At 36.1% G+C, this 24,529-nt stretch overlaps 1 protein-coding gene across 1 annotated transcript in view; it reads right to left on the reverse strand.

The window, feature by feature from the left end:
- Nucleotides 1–24,529, reverse strand: part of Nmd3 (60S ribosomal export protein NMD3) — a 69,929-nt gene that overhangs the window by 5,054 nt on the left and 40,346 nt on the right. The window lies entirely within an intron of this gene.

The raw sequence follows: 24,529 nt of genomic DNA on the forward strand, positions 1-24,529 counted from the left end.
TTCATACGAAAAGTTACAGAATCTCTCTCAAAGTTTGCATCAACGAAGAGCGACAGATTTAGCCACTAGACGACACGAAACACAAACATGGCGATATTTATTGATGAAAAGAAGGCTTACTGCATTTTAGAATTCGGTAAATGTGAGTTAATTGTGACGGTAGGGTTGGAAAATAAAAAAACTGATTTAGTGTTTTGGTTTCAAAAGGCATGAAAGAATGTGCCAAGTAAAAACTGATATAGCTAGAAGTATCGTTGAATATTATTACCATCTACCAGAGATGTTCACCCTCGCGAGGGTGGCCCTCTCGAGGGCATCCTCACCCTCAAGTTCCCTCGCCCACAGTGACGCGAGGGCGAGGGAGCGCGAGGGCGAGGACAAGTTTTGGCCGCGAGGGCGAGGACAAGCTTCGATGGCGAGGGTGAGGGTGCGCGAGGGCGAGGACAAGTTTTGGCCGCGAGGGCGAGGAAAAGCTTCGACGAAGAGGGTGAGGGTGCGCGAGGGCGAGGACAAGTTTCGGCAGCGAGGGCGAGGACAAGCTTCGATGGCGAGGGTGAGGGTGCGCGAGGGCGAGGACAAGCTTCGATGGCGAGGGTGAGGGTGCGCGAGGGCGAGGAAAAGCTTCGACGAAGAGGGCGAGGGTGTGCGAGGGCGAGGACAAGTCTCGGCAGCGAGGGTGAGGATGCGCGTGGGCGAGGACAAGCTTCGATGGCGGGGGTGAGGGTGCGCGAGGGCGAGGAAAAGCTTCGACGAAGAGGGCGAGGGTGAACGAGGGTGAGGGCCAAGTGTTACTGCGGGAGCGAGGGTGCACGATGGCTAGAGACAACTTCCTTCAGGAGAACGAGGGCACGCGAGGGAGGAGGACAAGCTTCCTTAAAAGCAATTGTTTTGGAGTTTGCTGTTTGACCTCTTTTGGAGAGAGGCAAAATTTAAAATATCATCTGCAATGTCCCCTAGATGAAAAGTTAGTGTCATAGCAAGGTTATACATTAATCGTATTTTTCCTTTCAATTAATTGCAGTAGACAATTTCTCGTGTGTACGTACATAATTATTAAAAATAATAATGCAAATAAGAATAATATTTGATTTTTCCCATGAAAGTTTCCGGGTAGAAATAGCGCTACATTAAGAAGTAAGTGTGCCTCATTGTTGCCCTCCCCGTGCTGGAGACGTTTTAGATAAGAAGTGTCTACTACACTGTCATGTTTAAAGAGTGTTGGTAGACAGACAGACAGTCACTCACGTCATTCAGCAGTAAATGACAAGAGCGCTGATATCTGAACAAACACAATCAATGAGAGAACCATCAGAATGCAGTAGATCAGATGGAAAAAGACTTGATGGAATGACTTTGGTTCATAGATGGCCATTTTGCTCTGGACTCTCTCGGACTCGGGCTCATTTTTTCCTACTGGGCTCTCGCTCATTTATTCCTTTGGGTATCGTGCTCGGGCTCACTTCCCTCAGTTGGACTCGCGCTGACTTATTTCATTGGCGCTCGAGGTAGCGCTTACTTATTGAACCCGAGAACGGTTGAGCGCGAATGCCGAGCTAGCGAGCGTTGGGCTCGTGAGTTTGGATGCCCATGAAATGGGCTGATTAATAGCATACATCCTCCTCCAATGTCCACCACTGATGAAGTTGTTACAATTAATCGGAATTTTTAACTTTTCATAGTTTTGTGACAGCCCAAACTATTATCTGAATCGATATTTGTTAAAATAATGTCAGTCACTATTGTATCGATTTTCATTGTTTCTGCTTTTATAATCTACGTGGGTAGAGCTATCATTTAGTTACAAAATAAATAATATGTTTTTTCTTGTCCTTAAATAGAAATATCTGACACGTTAATACTGAAATTTTGTTAAAAGAGCTGCTTTAACAAAATAAATTTAATAAGTTCCACAAGACATAAGTTGTTTATGCAGCCGAAATTTGCAACTGTTGACTGATTGCCGTTTAGCGTCCTCTTTCGTCGGCGAGGCTATATGAGAAGTGGACCTATAGGTTTAACGCGGAATTCGATCCACTGTCGTTCAATGTTCTCCCACTCGGAATTGTTCCCAGGACCCCATGCACCAAAGGTTCGCGTGCAAGCCAGTGAGATAGGGTTTGTATGTTGTGTTGTTCAATGATTTTTATTAGGAATAAAATACGTTACAGGATGATATACTGATTGTAAATATTATAGTGGAAGTATTGAACGATTGTGTGGTAAAAGGAGAAATATAAATTTGGACAAATTAAAAAAAAAGGCCTGAAAAAAACTGTAGGATATATGAAACATATAAAACTTAGGAAAAGCCACTTCAGCAAAACGAGCAGGATTTTGTTGTTGGTAAACAGTTTAATCATATTATTATTAATTTCGCACAAATGTGCCACACATCATAGCATGGGCGGCGATTAGGGGGGCAAAGGGGGACAGTTACCCCCCCCCCACTCTTTTGAAATGACCTATTAATGTCGCTATATAGTTTCATTTGGAAATATAAAGTTTTTGTATGTATTAAGGTTCATAGAATGAAAATGGTGCCTTAAAATATTTGCCGTTCCATGAGTACGTATTAGTTGTCTTCCCGTGCAGTTAAGAAAGCTACAGGAGTTGCGTTTTAATTGCCACGAAAAATGGCTCAAAAATTAACCTATCCGAGTGTGATTTCATATTCATTTCTTCTTACAAGGGCTCGATATGTTAGTCAGCCGCTTTGGAACTAATTGAGATAACATTTCGCAGAAAAAGAAGTCCTTCATAAGCAGTGTTTCTTTCAGAAACAATGTTCTGGGGGGAAGGCACACTTAGTATCCCGGGGCGACACTGCAGGTACTATTCTATTCATTATTATATTATAGACGTATTATTTTGGTCTCCTTCGGGGGGAGGCTCTCAGAGCTTCGGGGGGCAGTACCCCCTAAAAAAAAACATGTCTGGAAGAAACACTCTTCACAACTTATTTTGTAATTGCACAAAAATCGACAGTTCCTAAAATGTCTTAATTTTCCTTAAATTTCCTTAAATTTAGTGAATTCAACATAATTCTAGGTTTTAGGATTATTTGGGATAACTGGAGTGTGGAGTGATTCTAAGTATTGTTGAAATGAAATGAAATGAAATCTTTATGTTTAACGTCCCATGGTTATGCCGGTTAGGCTAAAGGAGACGGTGATAATAAGAAATGAGTGAAATGGTGGAATGAATAAAGTGGGAGGAAACGAGAGAAACCCGAGAAAACCCACGAGCACGGCGTTTGTCCACCACAAAGTCCACACGGCGCGAGCTGGGATCGAACCAGGGACCCCAAGCACCGGAGGTGAATTACTGAGCCACCGCGCCCCCTTAAATATTGTTGAGTTTTGATATATTCCAAGAAAGTGAAAACTGCACCTAATGGCAATAAACATGTTTCGGGAAGCTGCAAAAGTATTTCTTTAAATGTCCAACTGAGAGAAACAAGAGAGAGGAAAAAATATTGCAAAACTAGAAATGACCATTTTTACGTCAGCAAATTTGCAGTGCAACGTAATCTACGTACTCTTTTTAGTAGAGGCAAATAATGGACAGTACTAACGATGACAGAACATTTATGATAATGAGGTAAGTATTAAGATGGTATCTTAGATGCTGACAAATTACATTTCTTTTCAAATGTTTCCTTTTGTTGAGGCATGTCATTGATTTTATTCAGAAAGATATTATTTTTGGTAAAGGAAGTATATTTAATAAATTGAATGTTAAGAAACTAAATGTTATCACGTAACGTAAACACGTGTGTGTGTTTATGTGTTGACATCAATGTTGTGTGTATGTAATGAATGTTATACGGCTAGACGCTTGGTCGTCAGTTCGTAAGATATTGTAATTTGTATTTGTAATGTTTTTGAATTGTCATCAGATTGTCACATTGTAACATTGACACACTTTGACTGTGATATAATCGTTGAGTTCGCAGAAATTTGTAAGTCTGAGAATTTGATCACGATGTAATTCGGGTGAAACCAACGTTTTACCAATAGCTGAGATATACAGAAAGTCGACGACAATGAATTCCAGGATGTCTGGAATCTTCGTATAAAACCTTATAGTTTTTAGAGATTGGGATCAGTCTCTAAGGATCAGTCTCGAGGATCAGTCTCAGGAGATCAGTCTCTGAAGAGCATTAGTCTCAGAGTTCAGTCTAAGAGATCATCGTACATCGAGTAGTCACATAGTTACTCATGTCACAGTAGTTACTTCTCTGTGATTCTAAGTCCAGAATTAGATCAGGAGATCTAATAGTTCAGCCGACCATTATAGTGGATAATGGTACACAATAGTCGACCATTCTAGACTATTGGCAGCAATATAGAGATCGTCCAGAACATCGACAGCAGTTCCAGTCATCAGTTGTATAAAGGTACGTGTATCTCAGCTATGTTTGAGTTCATCGTGGTTAACTTCCTAGCTGCTTAAAGATATGTGATCTTGCGTTTATATTCAGTCGACGATCAATCACAATCGTACACAAGCTTTAATGAAAATACAAAGTTTTAATTCAAAGTTAATTAATGTGGTTTCTTTCCGTCATCCTGTACCTACTCATTCTAGATGGTGAGTAGCAGCGATCTTCGACCGTCATTTAACATTTCATCCCCATGCTATATAGGCACGACGGTGGAAGGTTGTTATGGTGGAGATAGCTGAGGTTCGATTCCCGAAAAGTACTAGGAGTAACTCTCACCATTGTTATGGTAGAGATGCTGGTTTTTGTAGCGATCCTAGGGCAGTTTTATGGTGGAGATATTTTGGTTCGATTCCCGAACAGTGTTAAAAGTAGGTCGCACCAGTCTTATGGTGAAAATAGCTATGACTCGAATCCCGAAACGGAATAATTTTAGTGTTAAGAATATATTTTATTAGGTTATGGTTAAGTTCGGTTTATATTTAAGTAATTTAGTATGTTAAGAGTTGGATTATAATCGTTAACCACTTAAAGACGAGATATGGTTCGGATCTCGAATGACTAAGGCAATTGACTCAAGTAGAATAAGTAATACGTTAACCCTCACCACCCACCCTCACTTCGTGATTAAAGTTGAATTAAGTATTAAGTTAAATGAATGAAAGAACTGTGTTAACTAGAGCACAGAAAGCGAGTAAGGGAATAAATATTGATGTGAATTTATTTGGTGTGAGGACACCAGAAAGACAAAATACTTCTTGTAGTCAGGATAAGGTCGCGAGTCCTAAAATTGTTTTGAGTAAAGAACCAGTTTTTAATTTCCCAAGTAGTCCGGTGACGAAATCTGTATCGGAAGACTTTCCTTCAATCATAACTTTAGATCCGAAATTAATAAATAGTGAAAATAAGAATTTTACGATGGCGTCTAACATTACGTTTTATGCAGATATTAATAAATTGCCTAAATTCGATCTCAAGGATGATAATGACATCGTGTCGTTTTTCGATGAATTCGACGATGCTTGTCAAATGGCAGGTATCGCCGAAAGCAAACGGAAGGAATTACTGCCCAATATTTTCAAAGGAGTAGGGAGGCAATGGATTAAGTTGTTCCTGAAACGGAGAAACACGGCAGAAATACAGTATAAAGAGTTGCAGTCGGAAATAGTAGACGAGTTTACGAAATCTAATGTAACAATAGAGATTGAAGATAAAATTAAGGAGCGGTTACAGCATGAAGACAAAGCTGTAATTAATTACGTTTATGACATGCTCGTTCTTTGTGAACGACTGGATTCAAAAATGAATGATATTAAGAAGATAGGTATTATAGTTGGAGGTCTACATCCATACTATATGGAAAAGGTAGGAACGCGAGAATATTCTAGCTTAGACAAATTCGTGGAGGATTTGCAGAAGATAGAAAAGAATAAGTGTAAAATAGCAAAACGTGTGAAAAAGGAATCCGGAAAAGTTACAATCAAAGATCTTGTAAAGAAAATTAGAGAGCAAGTAGAAGATGAGGAGAGTGGATCTGATTCAGATCACGTGGTTGTAAGAAAACATAAAGAAGACAGTAAGATCAAACAAGAACCTCCGAGTATTACACAAATCGCGGAATTAGAAAAGAAAATAGACAAATTACAGTTAGCATTGTCGGCAAAAACACAAGACGAAGAGAAACAAGAGAATAACGCGAGAAAACAAGGGAAAAATCAGTATTTTAGGAATAATAAGCAGAATAGAGGTAATTATCGAAATAATTACCGTGGAAATGGAAATAAAAATAAGAGTTGGTACAGTAATAGTAACAAAAGTCAAAACAACAATAGAGGTAATAACGGTTATTACAATAAGCGAGGTAATCGAGGAAATTTTTGGAGAAACAATAGAGGACGTGGTCAGCAAGGAAACTGGCAAGGGAATTGTCAGAATTCGTGTTGTCACCAGTCTTATAATTTCGAAAACCCGAATCAGCAGAGATTTGTGCAAGTGGTACCAGCACAAGTAAATGGTACTACTTACTATCAAGCACAAGGCTCGAGTAATTTAAACGGAACACATCTGTAAATGGGAGAGGCGCATTTACAGGCAATCGAAATGTCCGAATAAGAGAAATAATTGCCTCAGTGAATTTAGACAACAACATGGTATATTTACCATTAGAAATCGATGATAGACAGATCAAAGCGTTACTCGATAGTGGGTCGCAAATTTCAATAATTAACGAGAAATTAGTGCCACCGAGTGCAAAAATAATCCCACAACAAACTAAGATCAAAGGGATCACGCAGAACACGCTGGTAATTAACAAATTAGCCATAATTAAGTTCAAAATTTTAAATCAAACGTTTCATCAGGCTTTTAGAATAATAAAAGACTTCCCATATCAAATGTTGATTGGGAATGATTTTTTGCAAACACAAAATTGTAGAATTGATTATGGAACTAGTAAAATTATTGTTCAAAGATTTGGGAAACCAATTAAACATTGTAGAAACGATCAGGAAACCAGAACAGTTTCTGATAATGTTGCAATTAGTATAAAATCAAGTTTAAAGCCAAAATGGGTTCTTGGTCATAGGGTGAAGTTGTTACCAAGAACTAGGACAACTGTCGAGGTTAACCTAGTTAATTCTTGGGAGAACAATGAATTTCTATTAGAGCCAGATAAAGTGTTAGAGTCTCAATATAACATATTTGTACCTAGAGTAATTTTGTCGAATGAAAATAGGTGTTTAGAAGTAATCAATCCGTCAAATAAGACGATCATGTTGACGAAAAATTTAAAAATTGGAGATGCAGAAGCATGCATGAATGAATCGGAATTAAGACAAGAAGGATTATCAAAGGATGAAATTGAAGAGGTGTTAGAGGCGAGAAAAAACTACGATAAATCACGGTTAAAATTTGGCAATAATACTAAACCAGAAATCAAAAAGAAATTAGAGAAATTGTGCTACGATTACGCAGATGTTTTTGCGTGGCGAGAAAACGAATTAGGAAGAGTCAAGGGAGTAGAACATAAGATAGAGTTGGAAACGGAAGTCCCGTTTCGACGTCAACAGTATCCAATACCTATAGCTATGAAAGATAAAGTTAAAGAACAGATAAACATTTTACTCGAACAAAATATCATCGAGGAAAGTAGTAGCTCGTATAACTCACCTATGCTATTCGTAAAGAAGCCAAACGGATCGATTAGGGCCTGTTTGGACTGTAGACTGCTGAATCGGCATGTAAGGTTCCATTCCGTGGCGTTGCCGCCTATCCATCAAATTCTTACAAGTATGGGTGGTCACAAATTCTTTAGTGTGTTGGACATTAAGAGTGCCTATCATACGGTATCAATTTCTAAGGATTCTAGGAAGTATACAGCATTCAATATTCCAGGCGTAGGAGCGTATCAATACTCGAAATTACCGATGGGTTACATTCAATCGCCCGCTATATATACAAAAATCATGGCAATGACATTAGCTAACGTTCATCCGGAGGCGGTGTCATTTTACATGGATGATATATTTTTATATGTAAACAATCAGGAGAAGATGGTATCTGTGTTACACTCAGTTTTTCAAAGGTTAAGGAAATATGGTTTAAAGTTATCAGTAGAGAAATGTCACTTCATGGAAGAGAAAGTAATGGCTTTAGGTCACATTGTGAGCGAAGCTGGTTACGAAATCAGTCCTAAAGTGATTCAAGCAATAAAAGCTTGTAAGCCACCTACAAGCGCGAAAGAGTTGAAATCATTCCTTGGTTTGACTAATTATGTGAGGAAGTTTTGTAAAAACTACGCGGAAATGACATCTAATTTCCAACAATTATTAAGAAAAAACCATAAATTTGTGTGGACGGAAGAACACCAACTTAGTTTTGAAAAGCTAAAGGAAGCGTTAATGAGTGCACCTTTATTGGCACCTTTCCGTGAAAATCTGGAAACTAGAGTGTATACGGATGCATCTACAAAATCAATAGGGGCTGTACTAATGCAGAAACAATTGAATGGAGAGTGGACACCTATAGCGTATTATAGCAGAGTATTGAGACCAAATGAAACACGAAGACATAGTGGAACTAGAAATTTTGGCCGTAGTAAGTGCTTTTAAAGCATTTAACTATTATTTGTACAATAAAGAATTTGAGCTATACACTGATTGCAGGTGTATAAAATACCTTCAAACAACGCCAAAGTTATCGCCGAAACTGTTACGGTACAGTTTAGAGATGGCACAGTATCAGTACACGCCAGTACATTGTCCAGGAGAGAAAAATCCTAGCGATGTATTATCAAGAAACACGAACATCCAACCAACTGATGAAGACATCGATTTAGATGCATTACCAGTCAAGACAGAAGACCTTGAAGTCAACATCACGTTCGACGAAGATGTGGATGTAGCTGAGTTACAACGGAAAGACCCTTTCTTCGGTTCAATAATGAAGGCTATAGAACATCCGGAAGAAGCAGATGAAAAAGCAGAAAAGCAGGCACGCTGGTATGAAATTAAGGACGGAAAACTTTTCAGAACTCAAAAGATGGCTAATGGGAAGAAATTCCTATTATGCATTCCTTTTTCTTTGAGGGAACAAGTTTTCAAAAACTTGCATTGTTCGATATACGGAGGAGGACATTATTCCTACACGAAGTGTTATAATAGAGCATTGAAATCCATCTATTTCCCAAACATGAAAAGATTTTTCCAAGAGAAGGTCAGCCAGTGCATCAGTTGCCAAATTCAGAAACGTAAAGCTGGTAGGACACCACTGCATCCGCAAACATACCCGAGTTATATGCCATTCCAGCATGTAACTATGGATGAGATTGGGCCTTTTAAAAGATCGAAAAATCACAGGAATAAATATGTTATTGTATTTGTTGACAGCGCTACTCGATACGTAATTGCAAGAGCAGTTCCTGCTATAACTTCTGAAATTATAGCAGAAACAATTTTTGAAGAATTAATTACAAAACATGGGATTCCTGAGATTCTTGCGATGGACCGGCATAGCACACACCGGAGCCGAGTGATGGAAGAGATGGCTGAACGGTTTGGTATGCGGTTGAATTTTGCCAATACAGATGCCCATTATAATATTGGAACATCGGAGAGAGCCATCGGGTCAATTCAACAAATTATGAAGCACTATATAGACCGTGAGTTTACAAACTGGGACGAGATCTTACCTTCAATTGTGTTTACCATGAATACACAGATTCATGACGGGACAAAACACTCGCCTTACTATTTGCTTACAGGGCGTGAACCCAGAACGTTCTTAGAACAGGATCTGGACATACCTTGTGAGTATGTAGAAAACGATGAGCGGATACGAAATGTAAAGGAAGCAAGGAAGATCGCGTATCAGAATTTGCAGAAGCGGTTCAAATCCCAAAAGAAACAAATTGAGAAGAAGTTCTCTCAACCAAACTTCGACGTGGGACAAAAAGTTTGGATTCGTGAAATGCCAAGAGCAGGCATTCCAGCTTGTTTTGGAAAACGATATAACATCCGAGGAGTAATAGTGCAAAAGTTGAACAATAACTCATATAAAGTGAGATACGAGACTAAGAAAGGACAAGAGAAAACGGATTCAGTTGACATAAGACGTTTGAAACCATTTGTAAGTGCAAATGAGGAAGATTCGGATAGACCAGAGGAAGAGTCGGATTTAGACAGTGATGTCTAATAGAAAAAAGAAAAAACAACGCGGGGAAAAACCAAAAAGTTGTTCAAAAGGACTACATCACGAAAAAAAAAAAGTTTTTGCAACTACGAAAACACGAATAAGTTTTTAGTAAACAAGTTTAATATTTTTTTTTTGTTAGGTATCTGTAAACAACATGTTTTTGTCAGTGAAACAGCGAGGTGGACCGCTGTTTATCAACAAAAGTCCGTGTCCCGAAATCAAAGTAAATGTTGATTTCCATCTAAAAATCCCTTAACTGGTAAAAGTATATTGTTTACAGAGCATAAATTGACTAGGAAATTAGAGAAATTTTTTTTAAATTAGAGAGATATCTAGTAAATATATTTAAGTTGTAAAATAATCCAAGGTACACATACAAAGTAAACTAAATAAATGAAAACATATGTATTAAATAAATAAGAGATATAGAAATAATTAAAATAAATAAGTAAAATTCAGAATAGTAATTCTAAGTTTTAATTGTTACAGTTATCATCATGTTCAAGATTGTCGTTTGTCTAGTACTATTGATTAGTATTGGGGTAGCTGAAGAAGAACATCAACAAATAACGTTATCAGATATTGGACTAGCATTGACACAGAACGCTTATGCTGTTCATGCGACGAACATGGTGTTTACGACCGTTAAAATGCATTTAAATTTTCAAGAATCAGTGCCAGTACACGACAAATGTACTGACGCATACGAGATTTTAAATGATTATGCAGTAAAAGAGAGAGAGTTTAGACAGAATATAGTAAATTTATTGCCATGCCATTTTGTATATGAAAATGGTATAACAAGATGTAATAATAATCACAGGAATAAAAGATTTATATTTTCGTGGTTACTGGGATTGTCGTCCATTGGTTTATCGACGTATAATTTAATCCATAATAAACAATTATCTCAGTCTATTGATAAGTTAAGTAAACATGAGAATGTATTAACTAATGAAATTAAAAATCTAAAAGAATCATTTAATAATGAGATAACAGTAGTCCACGGGATAGTCGTAAAAGTACAACATGTGTTGCAAGATTTTAAAAATAAGATTCAGGAGCTATACTGTTATTTGCATCAATCCCAACGCAAGATAATGGCAAACTTGTTTGTTCATCTTGTACAGGAGAGAGTAAATAAAATAGTAAATAGCATTTTAAATAATGAGTTAACATATCATATATTATCTAATGCTGATGTTAAAAAGTTAATTAATTTTCATGATGTTTTGAAAAATACTATTTATAGGTCAGACATTGGAATGTTTTACCAAATGTCTAGCGTATATCTAGTAAAATATCATTACGAAGATAATAATGTTGATTTAATAATAAAGACTCCGATAATATATGATACTAGTATTTCAATGATGTATGACGTAATATCAATGGGCTACTTAATAAATAACACAAGAATATTTTATCAATTACCGGAAGCAGTCTATTTGGCTGAAGGTAAATTTCACTCATTGGATAAAAGTAAATGCGAATTTAAAAGTTTTCTATATTTTTGTGAGAGTATAACTATGGATCGTGAATCGAAATGTTTAAATAATATTATTTTAAATAATTCTCTAGAAGGATGCCAGCAAAATTCGGAAAAATTTTTGGGGAATGTGATATTCAGATATACACACGCTGGTGTGATGTATTCTTCTATTGAAGAAGCGTACATGACAAAAGTGGGTGTACATCAAGAAGTTACTTCAACAAAACTTGATCAAACCAAAGCTAAATCAAATTTCATAAACTATAATAAATTTGATAACAATAATTGGAGAGCTGGTCATTCCATCCAAACGGATAATTCAGATTCAAAATAAACATATTAAACTGATCGGTAATTGGACTGAGAGACAAATAAATTTCACTTTGCATACGCAAGAGCTAAATAGTTTAACTGAAAAATTGTTAAAATTGAAAGTCGATACTTCGATCCCAGAACTACATTTAAAAACAGACTATATCATGTATGTAATTTTTGGAGTAATAATATCATTAATTTTGACAACAATATTATTATTAGTACTGTATTGTAAGCTTTATAGAGCAATACGGAAGTATAAAATTCAAAATCAGGAATAATAATAATAATAATCATAATAATAATCATCATCAAAAAGTAATAATAAAGTAAGCGTGATATGTAAATCAATATCGTATGTGCCTTGGGTTATGAAAAAAAAAGTTTTTACATTTATGGATATGAAGAAGAATGGAGTTTATTTAAAAAAAAAATCTAAGTTGCGAGAAAACCTGAAAAGGAATATCGGATTAACATTTAAGACAATTGGTAATATGTAGACATACTTACCTACAGCATGAAGTAGTTGTGAGTTGAAAAGCCTTTGGTTATGTCATCCTAGATAAAACTAGGATTGATCTAGTTGAGTCGGTGAAAACGATTAAATCGTTGAATAAAAATGGTTACGTAGTACTAATACGGCAAAACTCTTTGTTTTTGGTAGAAAAGAAGCAATAGAAAATAAGCATAGATAATAGATCATCATAGATAAGTGTAGATACAAGCATGTAAATAGATAATAGCTAAGTTAAATAACATCATATTGGTGAAATCAGTAGCTTCAAGCTATAGAAAACAAAAGCGAAAAGAAGAAAAATAGAAAAGTTGTCTGTTAGTAAAACTAGAGAAATAGACAAATCATAGATAAAGTAGATGCTAGTGTTATAAACTAGTTCAAGTAAGCTTACAAATCTACAATAAGAAGTCGTTAAAAATACGAAAAAAGTGTAAAAAGTCGTTAAAAAGAAGTAAATAGTTTCAATAGAAAAGTAGGAAAATCATAGATAAGAGATGAGAAATAGTCGGAAATAGAACACAATCATAATGCATCATATCAATAATCATCATTAACTTGTATGTAAACACATTTTTATCAAAATTCATTTTCTAAATTCACGTTTTTTTTTTTTAAATGAGAGAAGAATTATTGATTTATTATTATTATCAAATGATCAATTGGCGTATATAGATTATTTGTATAATAACAAGTTATTGTATTCAGTTTATGAATATCTTTGATATTCATGAGGATACAATACTCCGTTTAGTAGTTTTCTGTTTTCTAAAACATACTACTTGCGGAAGTTCCGACGGAAGCCTGTTGCTTGCAGCTCGTGCGGACGAGAGAGGATGCGTTGCTAGGGGGCGTGACTTACGAGAAGATGGCCGCCGTCTTAGCAACGAAACCACTCCCACTGTGGATGAGTGTCGCTCATCTACATTGTTTTCGATGCTTTATGAATGATTTCTAAGTACAGAGAGTGTTGGAATGTTAAAATAAGATAGATTGAACATCAATAAAGATAATTACACCTACAAACAACGTTAAAACTAGTAATAAAGTGTATTTAAGAGCTGAAATATGCACGAAAATGTAGGATTTTACGACTTTAAAAAAAAAAAGACAATAACAGCGTCAAACGAGTGAAAATGTAACAAGGATAGCATTTTTGTATCCCAATAGGTTACATAACGATTAGAACACTAGTCATTATTTAGAATATGCATCGATTATGCATTTTATAGAGAATAATGAACGATTAATGAACATTAATATTAGGCCTATGCTGAAAATATGAATATATTGTTCAGAAGAGAGTCATAGACCGCGATATAGTTATATTAGTTTTTAAGGAAAATAAAAACGCGAGTTCATACTTAGTTATCTATATTTACAGGTATTATGGAAAAGAAGTTTACCGTACTTGCTATTGCTTTAACATCGTTAACAGCCTTAGTACTAGCAACGTCTATAATTATCATTTATTTAATTATTAAATTACGTAGATTTAGTAGAAAGAAAAAGCAGGAAGGAAGAGTAGAGAATAAAAAGGTGTATGACGATATTAGTAACGTAGAAAACTGCGGATTATTTCCAATCTATGCAGAAATAAATAGAAACCACACTAAAAAGCACACTATTTGCACAAAACAAAATGCAGATCACTATCTCAAGCACAAAGAGGAACCACAAGGTAACTTGAACATTGTTGGTATGCACTGCACCAAAACCAAAGAGGGATGTATCACAAATCACGAATTATCCGGTTTTGAAGCGGAAAAAACGGATAAACATTTTGTCACAAACTTGAAACACGAAAAACTGTATATTCGTCCATGCGACGTAGTGGTCCTGTGAACATTTTGCCGAAATTTTCACGAAAAATGCGGAGCACGTATTCAAAGTTAACTTTATCCATCGAAGCAACGCGGCAAACAGGATGAGACGTGGAAGTTTTTCAAGATCAGTGTCACAAAACGTTGCTGACACAACATTTTCGGAAGGAAGTGCATCAAGAGTTGCTAACTCTACAGATAGCAAACTTACCATAAGTGAAGTGAATAATATTTTTAAATTTTATTTTTGTGTTCTAAAATCATGCAACGACAAGAGACGTTGTTGATTAGTGTATTAGTGGTTTATATCAACATATCTAGTGTATATTGAAGTGCATTATATTTATGGAAAGCATCAGTGATATGATCACTGATATTAGTGGAAACTATGCGGAGACAATAAACACTGAGTTGAACTTTGCGACTGAATTCAGTGGAAACTTTTCAAGAACGAGAACGAGAAAATATATGTATGTGCAGTTCCGAGCACAGGAAATGCAACACAACTTCAAGTAGTTATATATGTAACTCAATAGATGGCAGGAGCTCATACTTTGATGAGGACTCTTGAAAAGTATTTTTTTTAAAGAAACAATGATTGTAAATAAATAATGTTTTTATGATTTCTTTTGAATGAGATATATACAGGGTGATGGTTGAATATATATGATTATTTTATGTAATATATGTCATTAGTTTTCGGTCAATTTCAGGGAAGAAATTGAGTCGAGAACGGAGTTCTCTCATTTTGAAGGAGGGGCATGTTGAGGCATGTCATTGATTTTATTCAGAAAGATATTATTTTTGGTAAAGGAAGTATATTTAATAAATTGAATGTTAAGAAACTAAATGTTATCACGTAACGTAAACACGTGTGTGTGTTTATGTGTTGACATCAATGTTGTGTGTATGTAATGAATGTTATACGGCTAGACGCTTGGTCGTCAGTTCGTAAGATATTGTAATTTGTATTTGTAATGTTTTTGAATTGTCATCAGATTGTCACATTGTAACATTGACACACTTTGACTGTGATATAATCGTTGAGTTCGCAGAAATTTGTAAGTCTGAGAATTTGATCACGATGTAATTCGGGTGAAACCAACGTTTTACCAATAGCTGAGATATACAGAAAGTCGACGACAATGAATTCCAGGATGTCTGGAATCTTCGTATAAAACCTTATAGTTTTTAGAGATTGGGATCAGTCTCTAAGGATCAGTCTCGAGGATCAGTCTCAGGAGATCAGTCTCTGAAGAGCATTAGTCTCAGAGTTCAGTCTAAGAGATCATCGTACATCGAGTAGTCACATAGTTACTCATGTCACAGTAGTTACTTCTCTGTGATTCTAAGTCCAGAATTAGATCAGGAGATCTAATAGTTCAGCCGACCATTATAGTGGATAATGGTACACAATAGTCGACCATTCTAGACTATTGGCAGCAATATAGAGATCGTCCAGAACATCGACAGCAGTTCCAGTCATCAGTTGTATAAAGGTACGTGTATCTCAGCTATGTTTGAGTTCATCGTGGTTAACTTCCTAGCTGCTTAAAGATATGTGATCTTGCGTTTATATTCAGTCGACGATCAATCACAATCGTACACAAGCTTTAATGAAAATACAAAGTTTTAATTCAAAGTTAATTAATGTGGTTTCTTTCCGTCATCCTGTACCTACTCATTCTAGATGGTGAGTAGCAGCGATCTTCGACCGTCATTTAACATTTCATCCCCATGCTATATAGGCACGACGGTGGAAGGTTGTTACTTTATAGTATTAACCATTGGTAAATGTCCTCTGTGTTGTATTGTTATTGTTTGGTTTCTCACACCCTTCATCAGCCAATTCACATGAAACGAGACTTACAAGTTAACGTGGTATCTAAGCTACATGAAGGAACGGGGGATCAAACTCCGGTCTCCCGCACCACTTAGCCACGAGGGAGGGAGTTAGGCTGTATTTTGTGTAATTTAATATATCAATATTTAAAAACGTTCTGTGTTTAGAAGGAAAAGAATGTAATTAACAGGTGAACAGAATATTTTTTTTTCAAAGTGTAAAAAAATAAAACTGTTGGGTGTCACACTATTGTTTGTTCGTGGAATTTTCCAATGACTCGTTTGAGTTCAGAGGTACTTGTTTGTGTCGCTTCCCATATCAGGTAGAAATATCTTAATAGTAGCTAGCAGGGATTTGCAGAGGTTTATGCCTTTGTCGGAAATATTTTTAGCGATCTGATTCACATCTCTGCAATTCATTCTTCAATAGTGAGACTGAGACTACCAAATGTGTCACTTTGAGGATAATTCAATTCCTAGAATTTGCCAAGACCAAAGAATCCTGTGAATACAAGTGCTTCGTTTAAAAGTGCGTCCAAGCGTAAAATCATGTGATGCTTGTTTGAATACAGAAATTTCAACAATTAGGTATTCATTTGATAAGAAAGCTCGTTCTTATTTTGTTGGATGGAAACAGATACGTTGATCATAAACCACAAAGTAATGAAGGAAAAGAAGGGTTATATTTAACTATGTGAAGCTGTCATACATAACGGAGTAAACTTTCGAAGAGGTCTCGCGTTCAATTCTATGATTTTTTTCCCTAGTCCTACCAGTTTACCATTGTTTTAGATACATCCGTCTTTTCAATTTCCATCTCATCCCGTTCTATTCTGAGAAGTGCAGCCAATGAGTTATTAAATGGATGGCACCAACACGGTATGCAACGGCAAATTTTACAAACAGGCTGACAGATTGGGTTTATCTATTTAGAAATAGATCTTAATATTAAACCAGTTGAGAATGCTCGAATAGCATTGCCAGAACAAACTTGAATTATTTTTTTCGAACTTTATATGAAATTGTATATTAAATGTATTTGATTAAATTCAATAGATAATACAATATATATAATTATATTAATATAAATTATAATCGTAATAAAGTAATTAGAAAAATATCATGCAAATTGTAGGCAATTAATTAAATGAAAAATATGAAAAATATGTAGTTATTTAAATTATTTAAAAGTTTAAATTGAAATAACTAATGACGCAATAATTTTTCGATCAATAACTAGTATTGGTATTAAGTGACGCTAAAAATGCCTCACTTCTTTTAGATATTTTTTGATGCTCCATCGAATGGGGGGCTCAAGATTGAAAAATTCGCAAATAACACACACACCAGGGGCGATCGGGGAAGTCCCCCCGCAGAAGAGGAAACTTTCTTACTTTACATATATGAATAAAACCCATCCCAGAGTTTAGAGCCCTTAAAAGTAGCAGTATGACAACCCCCCCCCAGAAGTCGGTCCTGGATCCGCCTCTGACACAAACACACACACACACACACACACACACACAACACAAACAGAGAGAAAGACATATAGAATTCAATAACGAACTTTTTAAATGAATTAAATGTAGACACCGTAAATTGATAACACTTAGTGTAATCCACTTCATCAAAGTCAGTTATTAGTTGATCAATAATTTTAATTGATCTTAAATTAGGATTATCTTATAAATCACTACTGTTAATGGTTTAATTGAATTGTCAATTTTGTAAATAAAATCTCATTCTAAGATAATTACGTTAAGTGTAGATCGCAACTATCTAGGCCAGCCCACAAACTGTTTTTAATTGAAATCCTATCCGTTTTCCAAGTACCCAGTTACAAAACTATTAAGTCAATACTGAAAACTAAAAACGAAAATATTTATTGCAATTAAACGATTAACACGATTGGTATTATTGGACGGGAGCACGTTGGCTCAGTGCTACAGCCAATCTCTGGTTTCAGGGGTCACTCGTTCGATCCCAGCCCAAGTGAGTTCGTGGAGGACGATAGCGTATACTTGGGTTTTCTCGGTATTTTCCCGTTTCCTCCCGTTTTCTCATTCCACCTATTCTTTCATCCAGCGGCGTAGCGAGCATTACAAGATTGGGGGGGGGGGATGAAACTTGAATTGCCAAGTCTTGATTTTAAAAATGCCAAGTTTTGATATATATATATATATATATATATATATATATATATATATATATATATATATATATATATATATATATATATATAAAGTGTTTCGAAAATCTTAGTCTCACTTTTACCAACCCTGCGGAAAACTTCACAGCAACCTTATTTTCATATTCGCCCCATTCCGTGCCCTATCTGAGATACGAATACGAACAGCCCCCTATTCCGAGTAAAATTTCACACCTCAACTCAGAATCACTATCATCTCCCACGATGCACAACTGTTAATTTGACAACTTATGGATAGTTTTGATAGTCTGCACCAGTCAGTCCTCACCAGAAATGCGGAGAGTTTTTTTCTCTTCTGTCCTCCAGTCTCCTCCCACTTCGATTTCATAATTTCGCACTCTGATGAAAATTATTAAATACCGGCAAGAAAAATTCTAATATATAACCTCCCTTTTAGGCGCCCCTCCAACCACAAGCCCGGGGCACGTGCCTCGCTTGCTCCCCCATGAGCTACATAAGTAACATACAATGATTACGTAATGCTTTGACTTTTAAATACTATAAAGAAAGGAAGAATTGCAATTTTTGTTTTACTTTCCGAAAGAACCAACTACGTGATTAAAAATAAAGTAGGAAAGGCAACACATTTATATGAAAATGAAGTGAAACACACACCGGTCTATGCTTTCACCCAGCAGACGTATTGTTTGGCCCCCCAAAATGTGACTTTTGGAATCATGCACTTAGGTTCATAGCGGAAGAGACAGAACGACTTGACTCATCCATTGTAGCTTTCGTCCATCGAACATTTCCAGAAACCTACTGTGCCCCCCTGTGCCGTGGGATGGAAAATCAGCAGCCGGGGCGAGAGTATACGACGGCGTCCTCGTACATATGAGTTAGGGCGACAGATCATTCGCGAAGCGCCACCATGGTTGGCGCGAAGCGTAAGAAAATTTTCAAAAATAAACCCTGCTTTTCCTTGATTTTGAACACCTTTTATTACTTTTTTCCTTCCATTTTATATATGTGCACATATATTTCCCTAACATGAGTAACATTATAGGACCATTTCCTAAAGCAGAAAGAGGATTTAAGTACATACTAGTTGTATTCCAAATAATTTTTCCTGTCTCTCTTTTTCTTTCATTCTCTTTTTTCATTTTCCTCCCCAATTTGCGCCCCCTTTCTTCGGAGCCCGGAGCTATCGCCCCCCGTTATACAAGGCACTGATGATAGCATTTCCAAAACACTTTTGTTCAGTTCTCCCTACTCGAAAAGCCCTGTAAATAGAAAGTCTTACTGCAAAACAGAACTGAAATAAGCTATTCTTGTCCTCTATATTAATATGATCACCTTTTGTTTCAAAGCGAAAGGTTTATTCACACACAAAGCATACACGGTTACACAATACAAAATATTGACACTTTACAATTAGAAAGAAACTCTTAAATTTGTCAAATTCACATACTATACATAGTAAAAGGTTTATACTAATAAACCTGCCATGTTTTCTTCATGGGAATACGGGACATCTTAGATCCCCTTCCCCCCAAAAACTTTCCAACAAAATCCAATAAACTGTACCTCTGGTTATGAATAACAGTATAATAGGCCGCGGTGGCTCAGTGGTATAGCGTTCATTTCTGGTGCATGGGGTCCTTGGTTCGATCCCAGCTCACTTCCAGTGAGCTTTGTAGTGGAAAAACACCGTGTGCGTCTCGGGGTTCTCCCGTTTCCTCCCACTTTCTTCATTTCATTAATTTCTCATCATCACCATCTCCTTTAGCCTAGCCGACATTTATTTTTTTCAACAATATAATAGGCGGAAGTTCCCTAAGCTGCAGCCACTTTTCTCTCGTCGTTCCCTGCAATTAACTTTACGGACTGAAGATGTTTACAATCCAACTACTATAAAAAAAATGCCTTAAAAACTTAAGATAATGTCTTATAAAAATGCTTTACAGAAAAACAATATGCAAACGATTCAAATCAGTGATACAATCTACATTCAATATTCTTCGCGCGTTTAGCAATATTTATTTACATGGTAGTATTTGCCAAAATTACGTTTGTCAGTTTAATCTGATGAAAAGTTGATTTTTCTCCTTGTGGCGTGTATAATTGTCAGGACCAGATTTACATATTTCTAAGACCTGGACCAAGCACAATTCTGTGCCCATAGCATCTCAAAGATATTATAATTCTTGTTACTTTATTTAATGTTTCTCTGAAGAAAAAGTCACTCATCTTTCCTGTGCTTGTACATGTAGAAACACTCAAAGCCATCTTACCTTTTTTTTTTATGTTGGAGAGTGTCCGAGTTTCCACCAGGTACAATGGAAAAAGCATTGTTGCGAATTTCTCTCGCTATCAAGTCGGACAGGGTATTGTGATAACTTGATCAAAACTGTTACATGCTACACTTTATCGTTCATTCACATTATCCCAGCCACTTCATTACTTTTCGAATAAGCTTATATTGATAGGAGAAATGGGATTGAATTAAAATATGGGATATTTGTCTGTCCCGAATAAATTTATTGGGAAGCGGTATTCTCGGGCCCAAATTCGGGACTGTCCCGTTTTATACGGGACGAATGGTAGGCTTAGTACTAACCAGTCACTGCCTAGTTCTTGTTTTATTAATATCAATTCTTCCAGTCACTACCTGTTGCCTTGTATACGCTCTTGTATCAAATGCTTTTGCGTCAATTCTCTACTTGCCACCGAAACGCCTCTTCTGTCTGTCTTTGCATGCCAACTCTATTCTGCTTTTGTCAGTGGTACAATTTCCGATTTTCATTAAAGATTCTTCAAAATGTTCACGAATATCAAATGAAGAAAAGTGAAGTGTAATCATTTGCAACAAGTAAAGAAGCTATAAACGAATAAATCAATTTATTTCAAGATAGGTAACTACACAAAATTTATGCCAAGTCTATAAAAGAACTGATAATGTTTTACAGCAACTGGCTACCTAAGAAAATGTTAAACCGAATAAGTCAATTGAACAAAACGGCATTCTTCAAATTGCCAACTATGTATTTTAATTTGCCAACTTGTCAAGCGATTGGTAACTTTGGGGGGGGAGGCTCCCCCCCTTTACCCCCCCTTAACGACGCCTCTGCTTTCATCATCATTCACTTGCAATTCCATCAGTCTCCTTTAGGCATCGATGGCATAACCGTTGGATGTTAAACTAAAGATTTTTTTTTTTTTTTTTTTTAAGATTGGTATCTTTGAAAGCGTTTTTAATGTAGTGTAAGAATATACAGTGCACAGTCTTGAAAAGGGAGACTATTTTGGGCGTCCAGTAGGCTTCTTTCTGTGATCTGTTACCCTTCATTATCGACGTTTTTATTATTATTTTTTTTCGCTAAATAGGATATTAAAATAGAATGATTTGGTTCTATATCGCAAGTTTTAAAGCTCCCTGACAACTGATATTTAGTCAGCAAAGCATAGGAAAACTTAGAAATAAAGAAACAAAACTACCTGAAGTATTCGGCTATGGTTCATCTAATCATGTTCGTCGTAACGAGGGGCTTGGGTGGTCGCGTTCCTCCCAGATTTTCGTCACACGTATGTAAGCAAACTAAGAAAATAAAAGCATATATTCAGGGGTGTAGTCGAGAGTATACGAAGGTGTATTGCTCAATCTCAGTCATTTGCGCATACTTTCTGCTTCAAGGCGTGTAGTACTATATTCAAAACTAGCATATATAACCTGTGAAATTTTTAAGACTAGCGTATACTCTGTGAAAATTTTAAGACTATGGTGTACGCCGTGTGAAATATTAGGACTTGAGCAGGAAGTTTTTGATAGTCTATTATTCCAACACAGCCCCTGCCCGCTGCAGCCCCTAGTTATTCACCTCTACTTTCTAAACATTTTCTATATATTTTACATCCCTGGAGTTGGTGGCCCCGCATCGTGGAGGTTGTGGGGACATTATCTAAGCCTTTGGTCAAGTGACCTTACATTTGGACCTGTCAAGTGACCTTACAATTTACATAGATTACTATTGAGATAAGTGGGTAAAACTGCATTCAGGTTTACATCTATAATTTCATGATTCTTAGTGTTCATCCTCCCGAAGGGGAACTTTCGAAGTTGTCCTCAATTCTAACTATAGAGAAACGTTCTCACACAACAGAATAAACATAATTTCAAACCGTTCATGATCTATATTTAGAAAAAAATAGCACTCTACTAACGTAATTTGCTGTTTTGGAAAATATAAGTTTTACTTATGAATATCTGGGAATCAGTCGATCTGTCTGTATTCTGACGTATTAGAGTTAATGTCCCTTTATAATTCATCACCGATGCCGATGCTAAATGGTACGTAAATCTATAGTTTATGGTAGGATCCGAACCACCATAATGCGTTCAAACTTCACTCAAGGGAATCGAACCTGAGACTTGCTGCAAAGCAGTCATGCTTGCTAGACACTATACTAACTTCCTTTGTATATTTCAATATCATTAACTTTCAGTAATCACCGGTAATCGACCTATAACCAGAGTCGAAGTCTAAGAGGGAGTTATTGAAAATGTTTAATTATCCTAATTTTTATGTAAATATTTCACTTTAGAATATTAGCGTTTAAATACTCCTCTCCCCCATACAACCATTACACATGCTAATACTATGTAACAAGCAGTAACGACTACATATTATCAGGTGCAACATTTAATCAATCAACATATAACATATAAAGCTTATAAAATTTTAATTAGTCAGCTGGATTACATCTTATGAAAAAAGTTGAATAATTTCCACCTTATATGTTAGTTGTTTGACGTAACGTAAGCATGAAGGTAAGCTTAGATCTTTGTTCGAAATTCACATTGAAATGATATTCGCAAAGAATCTTCAGTGGGCTGAATCTCTTTCGTTCCAGGTTGGCTACAAGACTGCGATAATCGTAGGACGTAAAAATGAAGATTTTATTCCCCAGTCAGAATTTTAAAACTATCCTATCTCTTCAAGTCAATAATTGTCTGTTTTGCATTATTACTTTTCAACCACAGAGCAAAATAATTCAGTCACTCTACTCCTGTTTTAATGATGTATGGCAGCGTGTAACAAATTGTTGCGAGGTCCTGGGCAAGAAAAGTTTGTGATCGCCCTTTCAGTTTTTAATTGCTAATTATAATAACATTTCTGGAAATCAATTAATCTACACATTTAATTACACTAGTTAACAAATTTAAACTTTTTGTTTGTTACATGAGAAAAATCACCTGATCTTAAAGGAATTTTTTGCGCTGAATTCGAATATGCACTCGGTTTCTCTCCATCACGTACAGTTTTTCCGTAACAGAGGGATTTGCGGGAAATTCGCTCAAAAATTTCCCTTTTTCAGATATTTTTATTCCCCTAGCTCCTGTCCCCTTACATATAGTAACATAGAAATTATACCTAAGTATACCTTGATTTATATTTAATAAACCCTAAAAGTTTCGTAAAAATCGCTTTGTTCTTTCTAGAGAAATAAATATATTTGTATGTATACTGTGTGCACTGTTTATTGCACCTGATAGTAATGCTTTCAGATCTCCTGAGTTGGGGTAAAAACGATTTGCTTTATTACTACAAACACAGACATAAAAATGAATATTTACAATAGTCAACAACACACTTGTATTGCTCTCTGTAAATACTTCCAACGTATATTTTTTTTTAAACGTACAGCATATGTATATCTTAATACATATATATATACAATTCTCCAAGTTTGTTCGTTTTGTTCATGAAATGGTTATCAATATTTGTTATCAAATGTAACAGAATGCAAAAGAAAGAAAGAATGGAATACAGACTCATTGTTGACAACAATGAACTAATGCAGTCTGAATTTTCCACTACGGTATCGTTTTCCCCCTCCCCCCGCGCATTTCTTTCTTTCTTGTGTTCTTGACACCTGGTGAGGGAGTTTTGTACATTTTTATATTGACGTGTGGTTTAACACTACTTCACTTTCAAAGTTGTCTTTGCTGCTAAGAGTGCTTTCATGTTTGATCTTAACGGCATTATACCCAACTAAGACCAGAAGTTTAGCTTGTGATCAGTACAATGGCGTCAAGAGGACGGCGTTCATGTGTTAACTCACCAAATAGTTTTTGTTATGTGTGTGGCCAGTTTGTAGTTAAAGGACAGTGTAGATCCATTACGCCATCGGTGAAACTAGCATATTATATATATTTCGGATGTCGTGTGGGAGATCAGGACAAAACTTGGGCACCCAA

This window comes from Thermobia domestica, chromosome 4 (assembly GCF_964235325.1).
Source record: "Thermobia domestica chromosome 4, izTheDome1.hap1.1, whole genome shotgun sequence".
Lineage (NCBI taxonomy): Eukaryota > Metazoa > Arthropoda > Insecta > Zygentoma > Lepismatidae > Thermobia > Thermobia domestica.